Source organism: Catharus ustulatus, chromosome 3 (assembly GCF_009819885.2).
Source record: "Catharus ustulatus isolate bCatUst1 chromosome 3, bCatUst1.pri.v2, whole genome shotgun sequence".
In the NCBI taxonomy this organism is placed as follows: domain Eukaryota; kingdom Metazoa; phylum Chordata; class Aves; order Passeriformes; family Turdidae; genus Catharus; species Catharus ustulatus.
In genome coordinates, this window is record NC_046223.1 from 5,275,599 (window position 1) to 5,302,493 (window position 26,895).

Here is a 26,895-nt window from a genome sequence, read left to right on the forward strand (position 1 = left end):
AGTGAGCACCAGAAGCTTGTAGAAACATTTTTAGTTTATCAAAATTCCATGGATTTAATTCAAAACGCAGAGAAGCAAAACAGAGATTTTTTTTTTTCATTTACTTCAGTATGTTTGGATTGGCACCTATACTTTGTAGCACCACACAGAACATTTGCCTCCTCAAGAATTCAAGTTCTTCTGATACAGGCATTTCATTCCCCTAAATGTTATATACTTGCTCAAAGATATCCTTAATAGTAACAGCTCAGAGCTCCCTGAACCCATCAATATGCCTTGACTACATTGCTAAGAAAGGAGCTCTGAACATTCAAAGTTGTGTGGGGCTTTGAGCAACCTGGTCTAGTAAAAGACCCCCAAGGCAGAGGGTTTGGAATGAGATGGTCTGTAAGGCTCCTCCCAACCTGAGCCTTTTTATGATTCAACAATGTTGAACATTTTCTTTTTTTTTTGGACCATGATTGCATGGGCATCCCTGTTACCTTTCATTGCCTGGCAAAACTTCCCTTATAGAGACCAGCGAGAACAAAGCAACCTAAGTCAGGTTTCCAAGGCATGCTCTCACAGAATCAAAATCTCAGCTCTGAGCAGCTCAGAATAAGGAACAAGAGATTTTTAATGCACTCTAGGACCAGGCTGCAAGTGCTCTAGCTGGTCCCTGAACATGATGTAAAATCTATTTCTGTGACAAAGGTTCAGTTTTCTGTTCTGAAGTCCATATCTCTTGCTTACCTTCAGGGACCCTATTTGCTATCTCTTCTGTTTTTCTGACAGAGTTCTTCTCTGCCTGTAACTGAGCTGGTGCACTGAACTGACTATACACAGAAATACATAGACCAATATCTCATTCTGCCCTGCTGAAGAACTGGTAGATGATTCTCTCTCTACCCTCTGCCTGATCTGATCCTCTGGCAATCCTATTGCAACCAACAGATGGAAATACCAGCTTTGTAGAACAACACAGCCATCTGCCATATGCCTCCTAGCAGCTGTCATCCACTTTGCCAGAGGTGCTGCCTTTCCTGAGCACCAAGAACATCTGGCCAACTGTCCAGATAGCAGCCTGCCTGACCAAACAGAGCAGCGAGGACCGCATCTCCCCCTGGAGACCAGCATGGTTGAAGCCAGAAGTTTTCACACACTTTCTCAAGTTGAATGCTTCAGGCCCTATAAATACTAATTTCATAGCGCTGTAAATTAAAATTCAGCCTCCTGGTATTATTACTAATTTCACAGAAACCATTACAGCATGAAGCCTAGCTGACTGTCTGCTCCTTCTGGCACGACATCATGGTCTCTAATTGCAGAATTACTCTCAAGAAGAACTTCAATCTTGTATTTATGGCAAATAGAAAGCTTTGGTTCTGCCTTCACATTCGGAACAAGATTTAAGCAGGGCAGAGGTGTCATACTGGTGATATGGTGAATTTGACAATCAACGAACTGTGTGATGATGTTCACAAAGCCATTCACCTGGCCTTAAGAACTTTTCTCTTGGAGCAGCTTCAAACCCACTGCAGACCTGGGCCAAAACACCCTGTGTTTTTACTTGGCCTTGCAATCATACAAATGAGCCCAGCTTCAGGCAAACATGACATTTCTGGGTTACCCTTCGATCCAGGGAGAAATGCACTCTGCTCTCTGATTTTTATGGATTTGAATTTTGAGATTCTTTGGAATCCAAAGCAAAAGCCTAAATAAAAATTTACATTACTGCAAAACTCTTGCAAGTAATGATATTAATGGAGACCTATGATATAGCATCAAGAGCAGATACTTGTGGAGGACCAGCTGTGAAAAAGTAACTCTTACTTAAAACATCATATTACTTAGTTAGCCATTGAAGGGAAAAAAAATAGAAACCATATGAAATATAAAATTATTTATTCTTATCACAGAGTGGAATTGTTTCTATGGTGGTCCCACTGTAGTTAAAAAACAGAATTAGAAATATCCTTTATTTCTTTAGCTTTAATATCCTACTTCATGATGGAACACATACTTAGCTTGGAGTGATAGATAATTAAAAGTCCGAGGGCAATTTAAAAAAACAAACCAAAACCAACAAAAACCCCACCAGAAATTAATCACCAGCTTAAAATATTAATACAAACAGCATCCTTGTACATAAGGCTCTGCAGCAAAAAAACCCTCTACCTGCCTCTTAAACAAAATGAAGTAGCAACACACTTAACATTGAAAGTCAATAAAAATTCAAAATTTGGCCAGAATGTCTCTCCCTGTACATTGTGCCTCGTCCACAGGTCTGCTCATATTCAAGAGCTGAGAGCTGTTGATACTCCCAGGATGACACAGGTACCAGACACACCAGTGCAGATGTCAGTATGGCCCAAACCTATCTCCACATAACTGAAACACATTAAAACCCATAAAACTCTCCAGTGGAGAACCACTTTTACCCATAGTTCTCAAGCACAGGTCAGCGTTCCAGTTTTATTATAGTTCTTATAGATCCCTGCTGCCAGGTGAAGATTTGATGTGCCCAAGGACACAGAGAAACAAGAACAGCAGAAGTAGAGTAGGACCCTGGGTTTTTCCCTCCTGTTCTTTTTTGACCAAAGATGCTACAGATGAAAAAAAAAAAAAAATCCCATCATGTGGCCACATGGCCACATGCAAAGTTCACAAGCTTCACTGCACACCACTGCTTCTCTTCTGGTGGAAATATCTTTTCAATCCTTATATTGTGTGAATTAATACTGATAACTCTTTTTCCTTTATACATTGATTGTTTTTTTTAAAGTTACTTATTCTTTTTGAGAGAATTCACTCTGTGAATATCTTCAATTTTTTTTTAATGCAGTATATTATTCAAAGGCAGGTAGAACTTTCCCTTTTGGCCTTCTTTGTGCTGAGCTGCTACTTTTTTGTGTGTGAGCAAAGCATCTTCCTGACAAGCAGAATGGTTGTCCTGAAGAACCAACCTGGATCTCAAACAAGAAATTATACCAGCATTTTCACAGGAATTCACAAATTTGTTGCCAGCCATTTTTGTGTGTCCCAGTTACTTACTGCACAATTATATGACAAATAAGATGTGACAGTCCTGTAGTGGCAATATAAACACAGACAGGCTATAAAATAACTAGTCCTTAATCGTCCACATGTGGTTTTGTTCTCAACTGCAGCAAGTTTTTCATTTTCCTAAAGGTGAAAAAACCTGTAAAACCAGCCTAGGTTTAAGGGAACGTCTCAGTATATTTCTTTTGATGGTTACTAAAACTTGTCAGGGAAGGGCCAGGAGAGTAGTTTAAGAATGCATTTGTTTTTACCAAGATACCCATCAATCTGCACAATTCACTCCTATGCCACACAAAGACAGTGACACAAAGCCCATTAATCTTTTCCAGCTTAATACCTACTGTCCTTTGAAGACACACGTTTGGAATATCTGAAGGCAACCTCCATTTTTCACAGCTCCCAGTCATAGGGCAGCTGACAGCCAAGATAATCCCGTATTCAGCGAAACCCATGGAATGAATGGGCTCTGATGAATGCAATTTGCTATCTCAGTGACAAAATGGCAAATGGGAAGAGAGGGTGTGCATGCAAATATCACTGCATTAAATAAGGGCTTGTGAAGGATAGCGCTCTGAAAATATCTGATAGGCAGTTTCACAACAACCATGCCTTATGGAGGAGATAAATCATCAGCTTACTTAGAGTTATCATTATGTCCTCACTGTGGAGCTTCGCTGAGTAAGATGGAATTGTGGCATACAATCAAGCAGGGTGTTGAGATCCCATAAGCCAAGTTTTTGCATCACATTTTACCTTACAGCAACAATTTTTTCACATTCTTTTTGTACAAGTTGGACTTAAATATACCAAAGTTCCCTATGATTATGAGCATCCTAAGCCTGTCTGGGCACTGAACCTGTGGTAGACTAATTCCCAAGATTCTTGTGCTCCAGCTTTTTGCTGGATTGAGGCATCACTTTGGAAAATTCTCATGCTTTTGATATTTTTGCCAGCTTTGTTGCAATACCACATAATATCTAATGATAAAATTCCCACTCCTTCCCGGGGCTAGCAGGAGAATCAGCATTACTTGCTCAGACTCAAAAATCAAAATATGCTTGAACACAGAAATGTGATGACTTCTTGCCATTACCCCAGTGGCTGCTGCAAAATTATGAATACAAAACAGCCCCAACTTAAAACCACACAGAGAGACCAAGTAATGGTACCTCCTACACTTCCAAAAAAATCACAGGTTTGGGCTGGAAGAGACTTTAAAGATCACCTAGTTCCAATCCCCTTGCCATGGGAAGGGATGTCTCCCACTAAATCAGATTGCTGAAGGTCCAATCCAGCCTTTCCTGGAATACTTCCAGCTTTCACCCCACCCCAGGGGCTGGGATACTTTCCAGCTGTTTTCACATTATTTTCTAAATTACTAACAAAGAAAAAACAAATCTGTCTGGATCTTACAAAGTTGGTTTAAAACTCAACCTTTTAAAGTATTTTCATCAAAGAGGATAGATGACTCCCACATACAAAATTATATAAGCATCTAAAACCCAGAAAGTTTCACCTCAGAAAGCTTTTCAAAATACATGATTTGATGAAGTCTCTCAAACCTCATGTAAATGAGAGCAGTCCAGATGAAAACTCCCACTGAGTATTTCCCTTGTTTGCTATCACTTCTTTTATCACCTTCATCCTCCATTAATGTTCACATTTGTCACTCTTTATACAAAGGCTGATGATTTCACAAGGGCTTTGGGTCAGTGCAACCAAATGTTTCCCACCCTGCTGGGAAGATGACAGCAGCACTTGGACACCAATTTTGTCTGACTTCATCGAGGTTTCCAAAAATTCAGCAGATGTCATAAAAGCTGCACTTTCAGGGGATAAAAAGTGCTCGCCTAACCTGCAGCAATGTACTGCAAATTCTCCTCCCAGCACCTCAATATAGCCTCTGTTTGAGAAGAGCAGGGGTAGAGATAACACTGGTATAGAAGTTATTAATTCCTACCCAATGAGGTGATTAAAACTCCCGTTGTGGAAGCAAAGTGAAGGGGTAAGAGACCTGCTTCCCAAGAAGAAAGGCCACATGGCATAACTTGAAACAGCTCTGAAACCATAGCTCCTACTAAAACCTGTACTGAATCTCATCTCTGTATATATTACCTAATCTCTCTCCTAGAATAAAATGTTATATGATTAAGTTATTTATCATTTAAAGATCAAATTAATCTCATTAACGCAAGCTATTAAAGACCATTTTCCAAGGACAAAGGCTGATTTTCTTAAATGCTGTTTTGTTTTTTTCTAATGCTGGAGATAATCTTTTTGCCACCAGAAAAAGACAGAACTAGACATAAGAGGATGCTTTTAAATTTACAGTACTGCTAGAAAAATCACTTCCATTCCCAGGATGCTCACCCCAGTGTCTCTTCCAAAAATGAGATCAACTCAGTATCATTTGCTTACTAAATGTCTAGAGGTACACCCTATTTGTGCCTGAAACACTCAGGTGAGTTCAACAAAATAATGCCATTTTTGTTAAACAGTGACTGTAGAATAATGAGCTATTTTTGAAAGATTTTGCAATGCTTGATTCCCAGCATCCTGGAAGAATCCATGCCAGGAGTTTGCATGACCTAAACGCAACCTCTGCATGTTTCTTGCTGATCAGAAGGGAGATCAGGAGGAACAATGAGCAGCAAGTCAGGCAAATTGGATGTAAAATACTTATTCCCAGAAACTCAAGAACTTGAGCTGGTGACTGGGTCAGCTTGTGGAATGGCTGCACCTCAGAGCCTGCTTTTGGGATGTCTGTAGCTGTGAGAGGCTGGGACCAATAAGGAAGGTCTGTGCTTGAGAGCAGATATGATTCTAGATTTGGCATTGTGAGTTGAGGACAGCAATCCAGCCAAAATACCCTCATATAAAAGGTCATTAAGCCAGCTTGATATGATAGACAGATGCCTTCCACAGATATTGCAACTCTAATATAGGTTGTTTAGAAAAAAAACAAAAAAACAAACCAGTGGGATATAAACGTCGACAGTATGCCAGCACTTTTCATAAGGACCGATAGGGGAAAAATGAGATTCATCTCTAAGGGATCATTTTAAAATTAATTTTAGTAGATGGTAATAGGCTGACAGTCCTCTGAAAACAGCCAGCAGATGTTCCAGCACTTTACCAAGTCCCTCTGCCTAATACTGGGTATACCAATTCCACAAAATCCATCTTCTGGATGGATCTCTGTTTCTGCAGTTAGAATACTAATGATGGCTCTTAGTGGGTTTTGACTTCCACCAGTGTGTTTAGTTCTGCTGTGGGTTGCAGAACATGAGCAAGTGAGCAGATTTATGATTTACTAGAAAGGACAAGGAGTTGCCTTTTTTTATGGTACATTGCTATCAGCAGATAACCTTTGTTCTATCTATCTGCTCATCATAAGGTAAAATGCATCTAAATTACTAAAATGCTGCTCAAATACAATTGAGAACATCAGAACAATTTATACAAGCTGCTCAAATGCACTGATGCATATAAAGTCTCCAAAACCATTTATTGTCAAAATGTCAATGCTAAATGCATAAAAGTGTAACTTACTTTATTCCATTAATTAAGTAATGTGTGCACAGCACTTTGAAAATGTAAAAGCACTTTGAGCACTGAGAGCTAAGCAGTATTATTTTCACTCATGTGGATACACTGTATGAATCATACATAATAATCACTTCTTGTGAAAAGTATTTCTGGTTCACTGCCAAACCTTAACCTAGAGATTTGGCACTTCTGTTCAGTAAAACATCTTTAAGTGGTCCTATTTGGACTCCAGCTGGAAATTTTCTGCAACACATTCATTACCAAGTCCTTCACAAAATATACCAGGTATACAGTGCCTTCAAAACTCTGTAATTAACATTGCATAGAGAGATTGTAAACACTTTATTGCATTCTCCTCATTTGCACAAAATATTTGAGAAGAGTGGCTCACTGGTGTTAGCTGTGATTTAACTCATTCTCTTTGACCTGTACAAGATGCAACAGGCGTAATGGATGTAACACAGGATTGGCATTCCTTTTCATCTTTGTGAGAGCTATAGATCTCAGATAATTTTCTGATCTCCTGTGAAAATGAGATAATTTGAAAAGGTGATTATGTAAGAACTTGATGGTATCATCATTATCTATCCCTATAATTGCTGTGATTTGCTTCCCTCTAATTCCCCTCTGACTGGACTTTGTTTTTCCCCCCCCTCTATCCTTTGTGACTGAGGAGATGCTATGACCATGAGTTTTCCTTCACAAAAGAGAGCTCACTCAGAGTGCTTTCACAAGGGTCATGTTTTGTACCTACAAGCACATCTGTTGGATCTGTCTTGAAAAAAAATTAGCCTGGCTATCCCTACCTTGCCCAAAATTGCTTCTCCATGATCACATTCACAGGGGAAAGTCTAAAATAACCAGAAACCAATAAAACTACATCATTCTCCTGATTAGTTAAGAGGAACAGTGATGACTTACAGCTGGCCTGAGTACCACCTATGAACGGGTCAGCCCCATGTTTCCAGCTTCCTGGCTGACCTGGTGGTCATACACTCTGTCCTTGTTACAGCTCTCAAATCAGGAGATATTTTATGCATACCTTGTGTTTGCTTAAACACATGCCTATCCATAATATAAACTAGTCTGTGTGGGATAAACCTAGCCAAGAAATTCTCTGGTAAAAGTATTTCTGGATGTTCAGAGTTAAAAAGTTTTCAAGAACCTTGTCTGTAACACACTGCACCCATCTCTATTAACAACTCCCCTACTACACCCTTGATAACTGATAGGTGTATTTATTCAGCATCATTTTTTTATTCTCCAGTTAATGGAGAAAGGAAAACAAGAGTGGGAAATATCTGATGTGGTCAACATTGCTCTGTAAAGTTTGGACCAATTTTCGCCACTTGAAACAGAGAAATTACTCTGGAGATTTTTAAAAAGATACAAAGGGAATTTGAACTGACTGGCTTTGAACAGATGAAACCTTTTACAGGGTTTACTGTGCCAGCTTACAAACCTTTCCAGGGGGGCAGCTGCCCTGCATAACTTATCCATAAGGTAAATGCAGTGAGATCCCAGACCAGCTTCCAGCATCATGTGGCTGTGCAGGACTTGCATGGCCAAGCTGAGCTTTGGGGGGCCCCATAGTCAAAATGAAGGGTGCTCCAGCTCCGGCTCTGCCTGGCTCTGTGTCTTTCCCACTTGGAAAGCAACAGCTTTATCTCATTTTAGCTGGACAGGAATAGGGAAGGAGCAGGGAAGGCAGAGGAGAGTCAGCTGCTGTGACACAGTGGGTTGGGCTGGTGCAAGTCAGTGTGGCTCCTGCAGGGCTACAGCAATTTCCCACAGGAAAGCCTCTCACCTGACACTTGGCTTTCATGCAGTTGCTCCAAAGTCTCAGTAATGCTTGGTGTTAAAAAATCCTTATGGCACTGTCAGGATTCCAGATACATACATTATTCAATAATAGTAAGTTACAGACGTATGTAACACTCTACACTAGCTGTATATCTGCTGTAGGTGGAGGGGGAAAAAAGAAAGAACAAAAGTATATCTCATGCAAATGCAGTGGATAAACCATTTCAATCCCAACAACCAACTCCCAGAAGAGATGTGAATCTATCTGGCACCACTTTTTAATAACTCCAACACATTCCCTGCAACCTTGGCTCTCTGAGACTTTGAACGAGAGGACAGAATTTCTTGATCTCACAGAAAGGAAAATTAGTGGCCCTTTCCCACATCACACAGAGAACGTGACTGTAACACCTATGGAGTCAAGCAGCTCCTTTCAGATTCATTACTTCTTATTTCACCTGCAAGTACGTGTGGAGCATCCACAGAGCTGATCCTGGAGACAACTCCACCTGATTTAGCTCCTGACTCCAACATTCAGTAGTCTCATGTTAAAGCTCACACAGCATGTCCCTGAATTTACATTGTTCATCATCATCAAAACCCAAATTATTACTTGCTGTGGATCGTGTCATACCCACCAAAGCTCCATATGCTTATGTCTGGTAACTCACTCAAATTTCACTTCACTAATGTGATGATAAGTTGAAATGTCTAAATCTCTGAAAAGTCAAATCAATTTTCTCTAATATCTTCTCTTATAAAAATATCTGCTCCAGGGCTGTGATTTTTATGCCAAGTGTCAAAGCACAGTGACTGTATATGGTTACATTACAACTCTCTAAAATGTGAATTTGTATTACAGATAATGGAGGTCCTTTAACCATAACATTTCAAATCTGCCATCTCTAAAAATGCCAGTTTTCAAGGGATGTTTGAGCTGTCTTTTGATCAATGGCAAGATGATGCTATCCTGGGGGGAGGAAGACTTTTATTATTCCTTAGTTACCATGCAGGATGAAGATGGCATCTTCCTCCTCAGAAGGCAACTCTGCCTACTAAGAAATTCTGTTGGAGTGATTGAACTTCTGTGGGACTAACACAGCATTCTGCTCATGCTGCCTGCAGAACTACAAACATATTGTAGCTGTAAATACCATATTTACAGCCTTAATCATGATGACAGCTTAAAAAATCACAGCATCTCACAAACTACTAAATGTGGGCATCTCTTCTGCCTTGTCATTTCTGAGCTTTTAGGAACTCAGGTCATGCTCTCACCTGTGTTTTCCAACAACAAAACACTAGAACATATTAAAAGCACACATGAAATAGCTTTAAAAAAAGAAAAATCCTTGTCTTGTAAGCCTTCAAAGCTCAAGCTTTCAGAGAAACATCAAATATCACAAGAGCTGGCAACAATAAGACTGCACTATCCATTCTTCAGAAGTTGAGGAACACCAGAAAAACACCAAAGCAGAGGCAGAGGACCTGGCTGAAACTCCCCAATATGATTTGCAAGGTTGCTCTGGTTGTGACCTGCTCACACTGAACTCAGTTGGGCTTCTTTAATTGCGAGGGGACTTGGGTGAGGCTCACCTGTGATGAGCATTGCACACTTCTGCCTCCATGGAAGATGTGTCACTTTCCTCCTGCCATTACTTGTATATAAATCTCTCTAAATGGATATTTTCTCTTTAGTGCACTGAAAAGGGAGGCACCATCTTTTTTTGTAGGATGGGTCATTTTCTCCTGGAACATTGAAGAAGCAGCTCTGATGATGTGAAGCAGCAGCAGAAGGAACAGATCTGGAAACAAGGCTTTTTTTCTGCTGCACTTTTCTTGCCACGTGCTGCAGGACGTGCTGCCACTTGGGTCTGTGTTTCCTGGCTTCACTTTTCTGTAGAGCCCTTTCACGGGAGCCTGGAATGCTGCACTGGGGAACAATTCCAGTGAAATGAAGAACCTGCTGCTGCAATGCTGCCAGGCATGGAGCAAGCCAAGGAGCTGCAGTCAGCTGGAGCTTCCAGTCACAAAGCTATCACTACCCCAACCTTCCTTTCACTAAGAAAAAATGTTCAAGAAAACTCAAAAATAATCTTGAGAGGATCCTGCCTGCAGCCTTGGAAGCCTTTGTGAGGCTTCCTATATATAAGGTTTCAACCTGACTTATTATTAGTGCTTATCTGGCAAGGTAATTACTTTAATCATATTGGCTCCTGTGAGTGTGAATTGGTTGATCTGAGGGTCCGTGATGAGTCAGGAGGTGGTGCCGACAGGATTCCTTCAGTGAACATCAGTACAATTGAAAAGAAAATGTTCTTTTCAATAAATAATGCAGCCACTGACAGGTTTTGAAGCCTGAAAGCTACAAAAAGTAGCCATTAAAAATATTTTCAATCAGAAGAACCAAAACATGATTTCTGTTGAAATAAGACATACATATGAATTAGAGATTTTGGGAGTTTTTAACCACATCATAACTTTCAGAACAATATACTTCCTTTATATTCTGGCTGTGTTTATTTTAGAATTTCAATCTGCCCTAATTTGGTGCTATTTTGATCTCCTCTCCTCTCCTCTCCTCTCCTCTCCTCTCCTCTCCTCTCCTCTCCTCTCCTCTCCTCTCCTCTCCTCTCCTCTCCTCTCCTCTCCTCTCCTCTCCTCTCCTCTCCTCTCCTCTCCTCTCCTCTCCTCTCCTCTCCTCTCCTCTCCTCTCCTCTCCTCTCCTCTCCTCTCCTCTCCTCTCCTCTCCTCTCCTCTCCTCTCCTCTCCTCTCCTCTCCTCTCCTCTCCTCTCCTCTCCTCTCCTCTCCTCTCCTCTCCTCTCCTCTCCTCTCCTCTCCTCTTTCCTTTATTTTATCTTCTTTCCTTTTTTTCTTGGTCCTTTTTCTCTCCTGTGAAGCCAGGCTACAGCAGCTCATCAAAACGAAGCAAGGTGGCCTGAATTTTCTCTTACTTGTTATTGTGATGTATCTACAGTGCAAATCTGATTTAATCATGAAACAACTGCAGTAAAGATATCTAAGTGCATGTCACAGCTCTGCTGAAACATAATAAAGTGAAATGAACCAAAAAAAAAAAAAAAAAAAATTTTCCAATACAAATCACACAGTTAAGTTGTAGTGAGTTGCAAACAGAATATGAGTACTGGAGGAGGGAGATAAAGCCAGAAATGCCTAACACTTTTATATTATTTTTAACATATTTGGGGAATGCATAATTAAGGGATTTACAGCATTGAAACCCAGAACTGTTGCGCAGCACTGCACTAAATGAGAAGATCAGTAACAAGGGAAAAGGTGAATTACAGCACTTTCCACTGTAGTTTGAACTAGTGCCTTGTAAGATAAACACTATTGATTGCTTTTAAGCCTCCTCTCTATTAGAAAGAGACTCCTAATTTTGGGAAATCAATAATAAAAGGTGGCAGAATACACACCTCACATTCTTCCTCGTTCCCACCCCCTGCCCCGATTCTCTTCACGTAAGCCTGGAAACAGGAAAGGGCAGAACCACACCTTAAATTGGAATATCATTGCTGATTACCAGGGTGGAGGATTTGGGCCACATTCTTCTTCAGCACTGAATCTGCATCAGAATCAGCATCCACAGGCTAATGCTTTAATTTCCTGACACAAAAACAATGCCTTGCAATGCTTGTTTTAACGAAATTGTTTCATTTTTATTATTTTTTTAAATTAACTCCTTAAGTAGTTTAACAAACATCTTTTCTTTTTCAAAGCAAAGGCTTTTGTTAGAGGCCAAAATAGCTTCTGTTTTCAAGCTGTGGGGTCCTTTCTACTTCTTTTGTCTGGCTCAGGATTTTAGAGGCCAAAAGGCATCAATTTAACAGCAAAGGAATGGGTGGTGGTATTGAATTACCAAAGCTGGTGTGTTGGGAGGCTGTTTGGGTCTTTGCTTTTTTTGTACTTTTTTTTGGAGGATGGCTGTTTTTCAAGGCCTATACTATAAAAGCCCAATAGACAATGCCAAATCTCTAAGAACAGATACACACAAAACACTTCATAAAGCATATTTAGGCAGACATTGTGCATTATATACCATGTAAGATGCCCAGGGAGCCTTCCAAGAAAAACAGCAACACTGACTGAATCCAGGCCAAGGATTTTCTCATTAGCTTGAGCAGAGGTTGGGCAGGCATACAGCGTTTTCCAGTCTGTTTCCATTTACAGAGGCAACCACTCCTAGGAATGTTATACCTAATACACAGCTGGATAGTCTACAAAGAAATAGTTGTGGTTTTTTCCTGTCTTCTGCTGCTAAACTCCTGTCTGCTTGGTATTTCCATGATTTCCCCTGAAAGTGGTGAGGTTTACCCTAATATGACACTACTTTTCTTACAGTCTGACAGGAAATGGTCATCCCAGGCTGGTATTAAAACAGCAATTTCTCCAGTGACTCTCTTGTTAAAGCAACTACCTGTGGCCATTATCTGAATGCATCAATTAAGTCTTGGATGGCAAACTGTTTAAATAAATAAGAGGGAACAAAAATAGCTAGCAAATATCAGGAGATGGTTATGTGGTTAAACCTATAAAGAACAATGCTATAAGAACAGTCAGAGGTATTTTAAATAAAGTAATCACAAACGGATTAATAGCTTGGAAAGCAACAGGGGATTTTTCTCTTCCAAAGCAATGGGATTTCCAGCAGACTATAACCAGTCCTCATGGAAGTGGAAATGTGCTTATCTATAGGGAAATCAATAAGAGGACTTGTTACTGAGAGAGGTCTCAAGAGCCAGGCACTGTGATCACACCTATAATCCTGCAGGAATCTATTTCCAACAACTACATCATCTCCAACGGAACTGGAAAATTGTTTGGAGCTGCTCTGCAAAGCCTATGACATAGGGAAGGAAATAAAACCAGGTATGGGGTATCCATGCTGACCTCCTGCCAGTGGTTCTGACTCAGTACCAAAGGTTATTGTATTAAAATAATGCTTTTGATTGCTTGCATTTCTGGGATGGAGACTTCCATTGTCAGAGAAAACTCTTTGATTCTCTGCCCAGTGCCTATGGATGGATTTCTCTCATGCTCATTTGGATGACCAATTAAGTCAACAAGGGCAATGGAAGGGTTAAGCATTGATCTCTGACATGCCAGGGATCTGCTGCTAACAACACTGGGGCAGTTTCCTGAGCTGCAACTCCCAGTGGGATAGCAACTTCTGATCTGATGAAAATTCTTCCCTTGCTGCAACAAAACACCCCATCGTTTAGAAGTTCTGAATGTGCTAACAGCTAATTTATTAAAAGGCTCCTGCCGTGTCCATGTTTACAGGGCTCAGGCTGCATACAAAGGAAAAGACTATTCCAGACACACAAGGGGAGCAGGAGAGAGCTGTATTTTTGGAAAGGCAGCACAATGTGCCAGAAGAAGGGCTGGACTGATGAAAAGAACAGCTATGATTTTGTGCTGAGACTTCTTTCAGTCCTGACTAAAACGAGCACAATTACAGATTGGAAAAGGCGAATAAATGAGAATAAGATATATTTTACAAATGGTGAAATAAAATGAAATCAGTTCAAGCTACAAGCCTTGAAAAATTCGAAAGTTTCCTAAATGCTTACATATGGCAATAAAGGCAAGTGTACATTGTGGGCATACAGATATTTAACCAGTGTCTTCCTGTAAAGTGTTGTCTTTTTTTAGACAGGTTCATCCTATAAATCACTATAAATCTCAAGGTAAATTTTCTCAGCCCAAAAACTAATCTCTGCCCCCAAACCAGAGGCATAATAGGACCAAGGAGAAACAGAGGCTGCATCTTCCAAAGAATTCTGCTTTTAACTAAGAAAATAAGATACCTTCCACAAATTTTGAACAAATCCCCCATCTTCTGTGCAAAAAATGCTGTAACAGACATTTTCAGCCATCTCCAATATCAATCACATTCCAGATGTCTCTTTCTGACAAGCTGTTAGAATGCTGAAGCTTGAAAGTAGAAGTCCAAGAAAGAAGTAGGTGTCCTCCACATCTAACAGCATTACCTCATTATCTACAGGTAAATATTAGGCACAGACTGAGTTTAGAAAATAAGATTAAGTGCAAGGAGCACCTGGTTAAATAGGCTAAATAATTCTGTACAGCTTCCAGACACCAACACTTATCTGTTAAAACTTCCACCTCTTAGTGTTCTCCTTTCACTGAGAAGTATTCATAAAATAACCTTAACAACTTTAGTGTATTAATTTAGTTTAAAGATTTACACTTTAGCTTCTTTTAAAGTCCCATTGTTGTAAGCAAACCACTTGATGTGTTGTCAAGTGATACTCTAATGAGAACAGTTTCTAGTGGGCTTTAAGTAGCTGAAGGGAAAGAAGTAAAAGCATGGCTCAAACACCATGCTGAAGGTTTATCTTCGTAGGGTATGTTTATCTTTTTAAGGTATGTTTATCTTTTTAAGGTGCTGCCTTCTCCCTGGGCCTCTGATGTATGCTTTATGAAAATACGTATTTCTATAATGAGCCCCCATAAATATGATGACATCACCTCTTCCTTACCTCATTCTGCCTGTATTTGAAGTATCAACTTAAAATATATTCACAACATTTTTGGCTCTGGGAATAAATTTACATGTTAAGTAGCATTGATTATAAGTAGCAGTGTTCTGCTCCTTGCTATGCTCAATATATGTTCTACAGATGTTTAGATAACAGCTTCTTGCCTTGGTGGGAGCCCAAAGCAAATGGTCATTCCAGCATAGCACAGTCATGTGTGTGATGGGGCTGCCCTGTGCACAAGGTCTTCCTCATTTAACTTTACCTTTTACCCATCTCTTGTTCTTTCTAGCTCCTCAAATCTCCTTGGAAGAAGAAATACTGTTCCTAAATCCTTGGCTGTGTACTAGAGCACTCCTTTCTCTTTCAAGGAAGCTGCTCACAGCACTACTCCATCCTCTGAAGTCTTGTTCCATCCCCATTTTCATCCAAGCTATAATTCTGCCACTGCCTTGTGACTCCCCTGACTTTTAAAGCAGTCAGACCTCAGTGTGTTGGTTACTTTCACCATCTGAAGTACTCTTAATATACCAATTTACCTCAAAATGCTTAACAGTCATCCTCCATTTGTAATTTTCCTTCAGACATGCCTTAGAAACAGGTTTATATCCAACTTTTCCACCAAGGACTCCTGAAAATATCCAATCTCCTGATACTGGTCATCTGTCTTTCTAGTGTATTAGCTCCCTGCACTAGAGAGATGCCTAAATAACATGTTCCACCTTCTCAAGGAGGCACAATGGAAGAGTTTTAAGATGCCCCACTTTGAATGTTCTGCTTGCTAAGCTTTGTTAGTGCCTGGTATGATTGACCACAGGCAGATGCGGCACCACATCCCTACCAGGAAAGACAAGTAGTGGTGGTGTCCACAGTGAGGACATTGGGAAAAAGAAAAAATCAAGTATAAGAGAAAGGGAAAAGAAAAAAATTAGTCTGGAGGAACACACAGAAGATTAAACTTCGGGGTTTAATCAACAGGACATTAGTACACTCCTTACACCAGTTCCAGGGCTGTGAAGTCACTTCAGGGGTTATTTTGATGCTCAGCCTATGGATTAGTTGTGCTTCTGCAGCTTTGGATGTATCTCTCCTCATCTGTAGCTCGTTCACTGATATTGGTTGGTAGCATTACTGGGCTCATCATCTCTTTAGTCATTCCATTACTATCTCTCTTAAAAAGCATCCTACAGCACTCTTCTGAGGTTACTTGGATTGCTCTATTTCACTTTAAAAAAGTCTGTGACATTTGGTGAGAAGTCATCCATAATTAAAAGGTACTGAAAATATGTAAAAAATAACCCAATGTAATTTCTGTGTCTGTACTCTTGTAATGCTGGTAACATGGATGCACTAGGCTGAGAGGCCAAAATATTTTAATATCCATTTGCAAGGGGCCAGAAAACATACCTCCTGAAAATTAGGTATAAAATAAATGAAGTACTCTGCTAAAAGTCACCACAAGGTGAAAGAAAGAGAGAACAAATATTTATACATCACTCTTCTAGAGCATAACAAGGGGAAAAGGCATGATGTGTCATAAAAAAAAAAAAAATTCTGCTGTCTCTTCTTTCTGAAGTTTCTCTGAGGACTATGGTGATTTCATCTGATATTCAAACGATTCTCAATTATTTTGAAGCACTTTTCTGATGTGTCTTCATAAATTCTTCCTCTAATAAGCTGCTTTCTTTGGTGCTTTTGATTATTTTTCTTAAACTGATGGAGGTTTGCATGGCTGTCATGAACCATATTCCACAACCAATTTCAGTCCAAAAAAGGAAATTAGGCAGAGAAGAATTCTCACAACTTCTTGGTACTGCATTTCCCTGTTTGTCCAATATATTCCAGGAAATTCTGGTTATCCTCACATGGATCATAAAGGCTAAGATTGTCACCATGTGAGGATGTGGACATCCACCTCCAGTGTTGATAAGGAACTATAATACCAAATCCAAACTGGTTAAAGGATATTGGTAGGGTTTGTGGCTGCTTTTTAAATTTTTTTAAAATTTAAGTTCTGGCTTTTGTTAACCAAAAAATAAAAAAGAGGAAATCTCCAGTGCTGATCAGTTATCTCCAAAAGTATGTTTAAGTTCAAAAGTCAAAGCACTGATTTTTGACAGTTTAAAAAAATGATACTGAAACAGAAATGGCAGAAGCAATATCCAGGGCAGCATCACTGAAGAAATATGTCACATTTGTTCACTAGCTAAGTCCAGAAAATTCTACCATCATCTTTTGGTACCACAGAAATATATGCTGCCTTTTCCCAACAGTTAAAGAACATTTAAAGATCCATTGCTTATGCTTTCTCTAATAGCCTGCTCTGAGCCTGTGGCTGGGGACTAATTACAGTAACTACTAAAAAACTCCAAATATACACTATGCTGTGTATTTTACTGAAAATACACTATAATGAATTTCAATGGGCAAAGAAAAAATGGGTATTTAAATTTCCTGGCAGAAATGTGGATTTATGAAAATAAGCCCCTAGGATGGGAAGAAAATATTGGTACCTATATGCTAACAAGATTTCTGTCATTTGTACCTCTGTGGGTCAAATAACTGACCCCAAACTCCTCAGTCTTGGGGCCAGACTTTCCTTTTAACATTCAACTAGTTGTAGACTAGTTCCAACCTGACAAGTGGCGTTCCAGGCCAGGCTGGATGGTGCTCTGAGCAATATGATCTAGTGGAAAGTGTCCCTGCCCATGGCAGGGTGGTTGGAACCAGATGAGCTTTAAGGTCCCTTCCAACCCAAACCATTCTCTGATCCTGTAAGTACAAGCTGGATGGAACAATTATTTGCAGAGAATAAACAGTAACTATGAAGTTTCACACTGCTTTAAAAGACCCATGTGAGGATGGACAGGCTTTTTAAATGTTTTCTCTAATTCTTTTTCATTCCCTTTTTCCCTCTTGAACAAAAGAAGGATGTATTCCTCCAGTTTCCCTAATTTTAGGCAGCTATAGTATTCTCCTCTATATGATGGAAAGAACTTGTAATTCATAACATATTGATGTCAAAATCTTCATCTCATACCTGGCAGATGGCTCAACAAATAAACTAAGAACATAAATAAACACAGAAAAGAGCTGTTCTGTTCTTTAAAGAGGGAAGTATGGTCCCACTCTTTGCTGGCATATACAGTACAGCTCTGGCATATGCCAAGGACACCCTGAGATATTCTTGCTCCAGAGAGGAGCTTGGCTTGTTCATGCCTTCCTTCCTTTAGATCAGCTAAGGTGTTCCCTGCATAGGCAAGAAGAAAACTGGCATGAGACTGGGAGTCCTGGGGCACTTTGAGCTCCTCTCTTTCCACACAGAGATGTGTTCATGGCTGCATGTGGTCCCTGAAAGAGCTGGGGACTCACTGATGTGACTCATACTTCCCTTATTTCCCTATTTCATAGGAAACCTTCTTTACATAACCATGGTTTCTGTGCTTCCCTCCCAGCACCAAAATGGCCCCAACTTGTAAGGAACTTTTACCATGTACACTGGGGAAAACCTCTTCCTCAGCCTCTAATGCCAAGCACAAAGGAAGGAAAATCTGCACCAGTGTCAGCCAGATGTGAAAGTGAAAAGACCAGGCAATTCTGAAGGGTGGATTTACAATCAGGAATTTCCCTCCTTTTACCTCACACATTAGAGGAAAAAAAGAAAATCTGTGAATAAAGAATGGATCATTTCTGCTTTCCTGCACAGAAGGGCAAAAAGCAGCTTCAGCTCCCAACCTCGTTGTTTTTGCATCCTTCCAAATTACAGCTCAAACAAACTGCTCTCAGTTCTAACATTTGTTTCTGGTTTCAGACTAGTAGAAATCCAATTTCCTTCTCCCTAAGAGCAAATGTCAGCACAAGTGGGATCTGAAATTTGTTGCTTGGCACCTGCAGCAAAAGAGCTAAATTGAGAGTAGTATTTCAAAGAGGTACTTGGGAGGTATGCACTTAAATTTGCTTAAGGTTGGGTACAGTCCTACTGGACACTGCCTCCAAAACATATCCTCTAAAACAGATCCAAGGCAAAGGGAAGGGAACTGCTAGAAACACTGTGATTGCAGCCATGTGGGTCAAATGTAGTGGTTTAGGAAACTTTGTAAACCTGGCTCAGAAATAAGTATTATGAATTTACACTTCTAAACACATAGGCCAAAAGACCCTGCCTAGCTTTTACACAGAATCAAATGGTTTGGGTTGGAAGGGATGTTAAAGAACGTCTTGTTCCAGCTCCCCTGCCACAGGCAGGGACACCTTCCACTAGACTAGGTTAACCAGAACCCCATCCTACTGTTGACAATTAAACTGAATTTTTGATTCAGGATCATCCCAAAATGAATTCCTGACAAACAGCATCCTCACTCTTCCTAGCTCTGGACTGGTGCCCAGATTCCTATGCCACCACAGGCAATCTGCCTCTGACTTTTCCAAGAAGAAATCAGCATCCAGGCTCTGAGTTACTAAATTCAACTCAGGAAATTTTATAACATCCTGTAAATTAGCATTCAGAAATTCAGTGTTTAAATGTAGAAAATCAGACCATTTCTGTAATGATACTTACTGATTTTACTCAAGTTCATCTGTAAAATGCACTGTTTTAACACAACTGTTGGGCAGTGGAACAGGTGAATTATCTGTAATTTTGTACTCCAGGCTGAGTAAACAGGCTAAATCCTGGCCAGTTCTGACTCCATGTAACAAAGAGCACAAATTAAGTTTATTTTATCACTTGACTGATATGGTTTGTGTAATCCTTATGGTACAATTGCTTGGCACGATTCTGAAATTTGCAGTGCAGTTTTCTAGTTTTGAGAACAGGCCCCTGAGCTTTAAACCACACTGGAAACTTCTGTTTTAAGATGTCAAAGTGCACTTTCAATTGTGGCATCAACCTAAACAGACACAAATCTTATTAATATATAAACAAACACACAGTCAGGACAGCTGAGTTACAGAAAGGTAAGCAGAGAACCAGGTAAGATTAAAAGTCAAATAAATATCAGATTTCCTTCCTTTTTGTCTCCTGCTATAAACACAGGGGTATTAGAATGTATATGGCATTTCAACTTACTAGAGCAGAAAACACATAAATTAGCATTGCTTCCACAATGCAAAATGACAAAGCAAAATGTAACACGATGCCACAGATTCTAAATGGATCTAAATTGGCACAGTTCCACTAAAGTCATAGGGATAAAGGTTAGAATCCAGTCATCTTCCATACAAAAATAGCAATCTTTTGATAGGCTAATAGTTATTAGAAATTCCACTGGCATGGAGTTGCTTTAATCTTCAAATCAAGCCATGTCTCAGAGGTGCTAGCTGGAAGATTGCCATTACTTTCAGCACCCTCTTCTAAAGCCACTACAGAACAGTAATTAATGCAGAGGGCAGATTATGCACATGCAGTAGTACAAACATATTAAAAGTTCTGACTTCAGTAAGAAAAAAACGACTGCCTGTAGCTTGCCACCCACAGGGGCCATTCTACTATTTTTAAGTCAATTAGCCTAACTTCCCTCAAAAGTCAGTCCTCTCTATCCTTGTTAGTGGTGGCAAACAGTTTACTGCACTTATTATTCTTTTAACAGCTCATTAGAACTGGAATTAATCAGTGTCAAAGAATCTAAAGGTCATTTATCATCAATTTCTTGAAATACAAAACAGAAGACAAAAGCCATCTAAAATATCCAGAAGGATTGCAATTACTGTAAATAGGATATATTAGAAAACTGAAATAAAAACCCAGCAGCACCTAAATTTGTTACAGGAAAGAAATTATTATTATCATTATTAGAGAGAAAATGGGAATCAGTTTCCTAGCTCCTACAGGAGAAAACCCAAATTATATTTTCTTACCTTTTAAAAGTGGAAACACATTCAAAATCCATTAGGCTGATTCTCAGACACTGTACTGATGAGGAGCACTGATGTGCCAAGAGCAGGAAGCACCTGACCCACAGATACTATGTGATGCAGTATCCTTTTACAAAAGCAGCATTTAGAAAGTGCCATATTCACTATTTAATGAGGTTGTTTGTTTTCCAGGACAATGACTGCTCAGATCTAATAAATATCCACAGAAACCACATATTTCATTATCACTCGCTTGTATTGGTATTTCCACAAATGCTGAATTATGATAGAAATTATCAGATGCATTTTAGGAAAAAAAAGTTTAGCATTCTCCTTGAAAAATTAATAATTATGTATAATTACAACATATAAATTACCAGATAAACTAATCAATTCCTATAAAGAAGATGTCTCTAAATGCCTTTAGCTGAAACTAGTTGAGTTGAATAGGAAAATAGTCTGAAAATATGAAGAATTTATCAGAGAATGACAAGTTTTTCATACAGTTTTGAACCATCTTATAATTTCTATGCCATGGACATAACACTTTTTCCTTAATTTTTTAAAAAACACCTCTGCAGAAATATTAGCATTACTTATATCTTACTTTGATTTTTCATAAGGGACATAGTTCCACATTCGGGGATATATTTAGTACATAAAAAATACTTAAATGCATATGCATTAGTCTGGGAAAAATAAATGAAATGGGCATTTTAAAAAGGTGAAAATCAAAACAAATGGAAGTTCTTAAAGACACAGTTATAACAAAAATCCTGACCAAAATGGATCAGGGAACATTGTCTGTAGCCCACACCTGAGATGCTGGTAAAAATACAGCTGTAAAGACTGGATAAAGACCCTTTTAGGCATACGTGCAGACTAGCTCTAGCCTGCTTTTTCCATCATGGATCGTGCCTAGGTCAGAAGGGAGAGCCAAGGGAAGAGTTCCAAATGCCAGCCCTAAGAACTCAGTCAGCAGCAGTGATAGCTCAAGGTCCACAGCCACCACGTGAAAAGCTGTCAGGGGGCTGAAGTGAAGCAGAAATTGTCCTCTGAGAATCTGGAGACCTTGGAGGGTGTCACCACGTCCTGCTCAAGGCATCCTCTGCAGGTGAGAGGTGATTTACTACTCTGCTTTCAGTCATAAAGCACAATGCTTTTTGCTGAGGCTGGGGTTTTACATTTTAAAATTTAGGTTAGAAGCTGAGAAAGGTGATCAAGTTAATGCAAATTAACAACTTCCAGATCCTCACCTGAGCACAGTAACTCATCCCTGCCAGCATCAGACATCTGTAAGTGAAACAGTAACTGGCAGCACAAGAATCCCATAACTTTTATTCAGGCACACTTATTACATAGCCTCCACTTAAAATGGAGCATTATGGAAACACCTGCATTTTTTTTTCCACATGGACAAGTCAGAATCAGTGACAGGAGCTTCCAATCACACCTGAACCTAGGCAGGTCAAAAAGTTTCATAAAAGCATTAATGCTTTAATACTCTGAATTAATGTGGAGAAGTCTCAATTAGTCGACTTCTTTCCTTAGGGAAATCTCTCCTCTCTATGTTTATTTTAATTAAATACCAAACAATGTCACTAAAACACATCCCTGGCACTGTGTGGGAAGCAAAGTAGTTAAAACAATTTTTTTCCTCTTTGAGGATATAGAGACAAATGCACAGAGAAGGAGATAGCTTCTTTTAAAATGCAGCACTGATATTTTCTACCTAACATATTAAATTGGAAAACACAAACACACCTAATACATATTTATGAAAGGCAGCATTTAACTGCTCTGTTAATATTGTGAATAAAACACCATGCAAGGTCGGTGCAGCTTATTCTGGAGGTAATTCTGCACGCAGGGCATGCAGACACCTTTGGTCAGGTGTTGGGTGTGAACCAACAAACCCCTTTGCTTGTTATGGAGCAATAATGAAGTATGGCAAAGGTCCCTGCGTCACCACCTGCCCTGCCCCCCTGCCCCTGCACCCAATGCTCCATGCTCAGCACCAGAGACGAGACCATAGGTTATACACCAACAGGTACCTTATGTTTTACTTTAGTATTCCCTTTAACTTTATTTTAAAAAGGAGCTTTGTGTTCCCAAAACCGGTTTGAAAAAATCCACTTTTCAAGACAAGTAGCCTGAGACATTTCACAGGACTTAAGTGCTCATCATTAATGTTCTATAAGCTTTTTCATCATGTCATTACTAAATAAAACATCAGCTAAACCCTCCTAGAGCTCAGCAGATATATGAGGCAGTTTTTGTAACTATATTTATATAGGACATTTCTGCCTTGCTGCTATAAACTATTCTGACCATACTAGATTCTGATTCAGCACTTTCAGGTGTAAAACTCATGCGAAAAGGAGAAAATAATATTTTTTATTAACTTCCTATGGAAACAGTAAGGAAAGCCAACCTTAATTAATTTGTGTGCAAACACCTTAATTTGGTAAGAGCACACACCCATGCCTGAGAAATAGCTGTGCAATGGTATCAACCAGTGTAACAAAAAAGAGTCAAACCCCTCTTTCCATCAGGAGTATAATTTGTAATAGGGATCCCCTGTGGTTAAACCAAAATTACTGCAAGAGATGCAAAGACAGCTACTATTCTCCATATATCAGCACATATACATGAATATGTTTATATTTAATATAAAAATATATATCTATATTATCTAAAATGTGTTGTATCTTATACTATTTATAGTTATATAATATAGAAGTATTTATATTTTTTATAGATATAAAATTTCTCTCTTCCTAACTGCATATGCTTGAGGAAATGAAGATGATGGTTCTGTGCTGAATAATCTCCATGGAGCTTTGGCTGGAGGAGAAGGATGTTCAGGGACTTAATGGACAGAGGTGGTGGCTGGAGATGGGGTGAAGTTCCAGTCTGGCCTGTTCCTTCTGTGCTCAAGGGCATTAAGGAAGGATTTCCTTCTCTTCTGCTCCTCTTCTCCAGACTTTGAGCAACCTGGTCCAGGGAAAGGTGTCCCTGTCCATGGCAGCAGGGGTTGGAACAAGGTGATCTTTAAAGTCCCCTCCAAAACATCCTATGATTCTAAGAATTCCCAAACTCTGAATTATTTCCCCTGAGTTTAGTTCAAATCAGATTTTGAACCAAGGCAGCCTTGCTTTGAGCAGCAATCTCACTAATAGATAGCCACCGACCTTGGGCTCACATCCAAAGCATGTGAATTTTAGCTCTGAAACATAGGAGCTGGTTTTTGCTACATGAAAACAGACTGAGAGTCCAGCATCCTTGTCAGTGCCAGATGCTTCAAAATCAGTTAGATTCATTTTTGCTACCAGCAAGATTAATTCACAAACTAATCAACTCAGCTGAAACCATGACACCAGTGAGTCCGACCAGATTTTGACTCTTACTGTACAATTTCCAGCATGAGAAATAAGAAAGATTTCTCCTGACCACAACAGATGATGCCCCAGAGTAAAAGTGATTTGAGAGAAGATTGGCATGCAGCGGGAATTTCATTTAAGCTGGCGTAACCAATTTGGGGTTTTGATCTTCGAGAATAATGTTACAGAATAACATTTTCAGAAGTGCCCAAGCAACCTTTGCCCTTGGGGTCTGCCGGCTTTCAGCAGGTCAACACACTGAATCACCCAGGGATGTTTGAAAACTCTGCCAATACACTTGAATCTTAAGATGTAAACCTAGAGAGGCAGCCTGGCTTTGCCTGTGAGCTCCATGGGGACTTGTTTTGAGGGAGCCGAAACAGCGTTTTGTTCCACTCGTGTCCCAAACCAATTTTTCACAGTCAGCAGAGCAGCAGTTGCTACACCTCCATAGCTTTTCAGGAAAACGATGGGAAATAGGAGTCTGCTGGAGGAAGAATGGACAAGTCCCCAGTTTGTGATTATCTGGCCAGCTAAAACAAACACACTCCCCCTTCCCAAATGTTCATGGGAACTTTCCCTGGGGCACTCTGGCTTTTTGTTTTCCCAGCTCCTCTTCTGGCATGAAGAGCTTTCACCAGGCATGTGTCTTTCTGTGAGGGTAACAAAAATGCATCAGAAATGCAAGGCAACTAATTTTGAACACTGTTTTTGATTACTGATACTTCATTATTTATTTTTCACTCTGAACAGCTTATCAGGATGATCAATTCCTTGAACCATTAATTAAATTCTGTTGGTGTCACGTCACATTTCAGACATTTCTGCTCATTCTGCAGCGTCATCTGTTTGAGTCCTTATATCCTTGGCATTACAGGAATTTTTCTTTTATTCTCCCAGATTCTGTCCTCTGAGTTTTCATTTTACATGGAATGTTGAAATGACACAACCCAGAACAACACCATGGATCACTCCTAGTTTGGAAAGTGTATTCCCAGGTTTGATGGGTGGAATAAAGCTCTCTTCCAGGTGGGAATGTACTGCTAAGTCTATGCAGATGGACTATTTTTTCATGTGGTGGAGCAATATGAATATGGATGTCCAGCTGTGTTGCTTAGGTGTAATCACGGAGGGAGATGCAGAAACACAGTGACAAGAAGGTCAATATGTTTTGCCTAATAACAAATTCTACTGTTGGTGCAGCTGGAGGGAAAGGCAAGCATTGAGAGAAATATATTTCAATAATTAGTTCCTTTTGAAAAATGTGATAATTGCATACACACAGAGCAGCCACCGGAGACCAATGGCAGAAGATATGTTGGTTGGAAATGCATTTAAAAAACAGATAAATACACAGCAAATAGTGAAAAGATGTATTAAATGATGCACAAATTAAAATAAATATGTAATTTATGTGCGTCTAAATATTCCTGAAATTGGGAAAAGCCTGGCATGTTCAGACCCCTGGTTGCAAGTATACTCACAGCCAGCCTGTGTATGCTAACATGTTATAAATATTAAATGAGAAGCTAAAGCAAGCTCAGCACAGGAATTCTCAGCTGAACAGCCAAGTCGTGGGATTGTGTGGTGAACACCATGGTGGGCACTGGGAGCTCAGTCCTACATCCTTCTTCCTGGAGCATCACACCCAGCTCGGCAGGTTTCTCCACAACAGAAGTGGGTGGATGGGGCAGGAATTCCATTCCTGAATGCTCATCCCACACAGAGGTATAGGGACAGTGTGCCACAGGCTTTGCATCAGCACTGTGGCCACAGGGGAGGAGTGGGAGGCTTAAAAGGAAATACCTTATTTGCCTTTCCCTATGACTATGGCCACAACAACAGTAAAAAATGAGGCACTCCAAAGTACAAAAGAGCCACATAAAGTCTCTTCTCCAAGCTTATAGAGCCAATGAGAATGATACCACAGGAGCATAAGACACCACATTCCACATGTTACCAATTTCTGTGCTGTATCTGAAACCTGATAGCCAAAAATATGAAAAGACCCCATCCAAAACTCCATCTCTTCCAAAACACTGAAAGAATCAGCAGCATGACTGGCCTGTGTAAATCTCCGTGCCCCTTCATGCCCCACAACACACAGTCTGCCTGCTAACTGCAGCAAAAGGTAAAATTTGTGATAGTGATTTGCAATAAATTTATTCATTGATCTTTCCACTTTTTAACCAATATATATCTCCCTACAACTTCAATTAGCCCTGTGAACAAAGTGACACCTGGCAAACAGAAACATAAATGACCCTTTGATGTTGTCACATCCTAAGCCAAAGAACAAAGGGGGTGTTTATTTTACTAGCTGGTCCACACTCCCAGGCACACTTTACAAGGAAAAAAGGCACTATTAACACCTTTGTCTAGGGGCTAATTCTGTAGCTGTTAGAAAGTCTGTCATCCTTTCTTCCATAGAAAAAAAAAAGAGCCATAAGGAAGTGTCATCCCATTGGAAGAGGTGTGGCAAATATTCTAACATCATAAAGTAACAGAAAATAAGACAATGCTGAGATGTTTTAGTCAGCAAATACATAATGAAATGAAAAATTAAACCCCCAAAAGAAACAAATGAACAAAACAACAAAGATCAAAAACCAACCAACCAAAAACCCCCAAAAAACCACAATCCAACCAAAAAAATTGCTGAATGAGGAGCATTTGAATTGATGACAGGTAATAAAGCATGATAGCCAGGAGAGTCCTGGATTCCACCACTGAATAATTC

The 26,895-nt window shown here is 39.7% G+C and overlaps 1 protein-coding gene across 1 annotated transcript in view; it reads right to left on the minus strand.

Moving 5' to 3' along the window:
• Positions 1–26,895, minus strand: part of LOC116994716 (ADP-ribose glycohydrolase MACROD2-like) — a 266,839-nt gene that overhangs the window by 99,668 nt on the left and 140,276 nt on the right. The gene's annotated exons all lie outside the window — the stretch shown is intronic.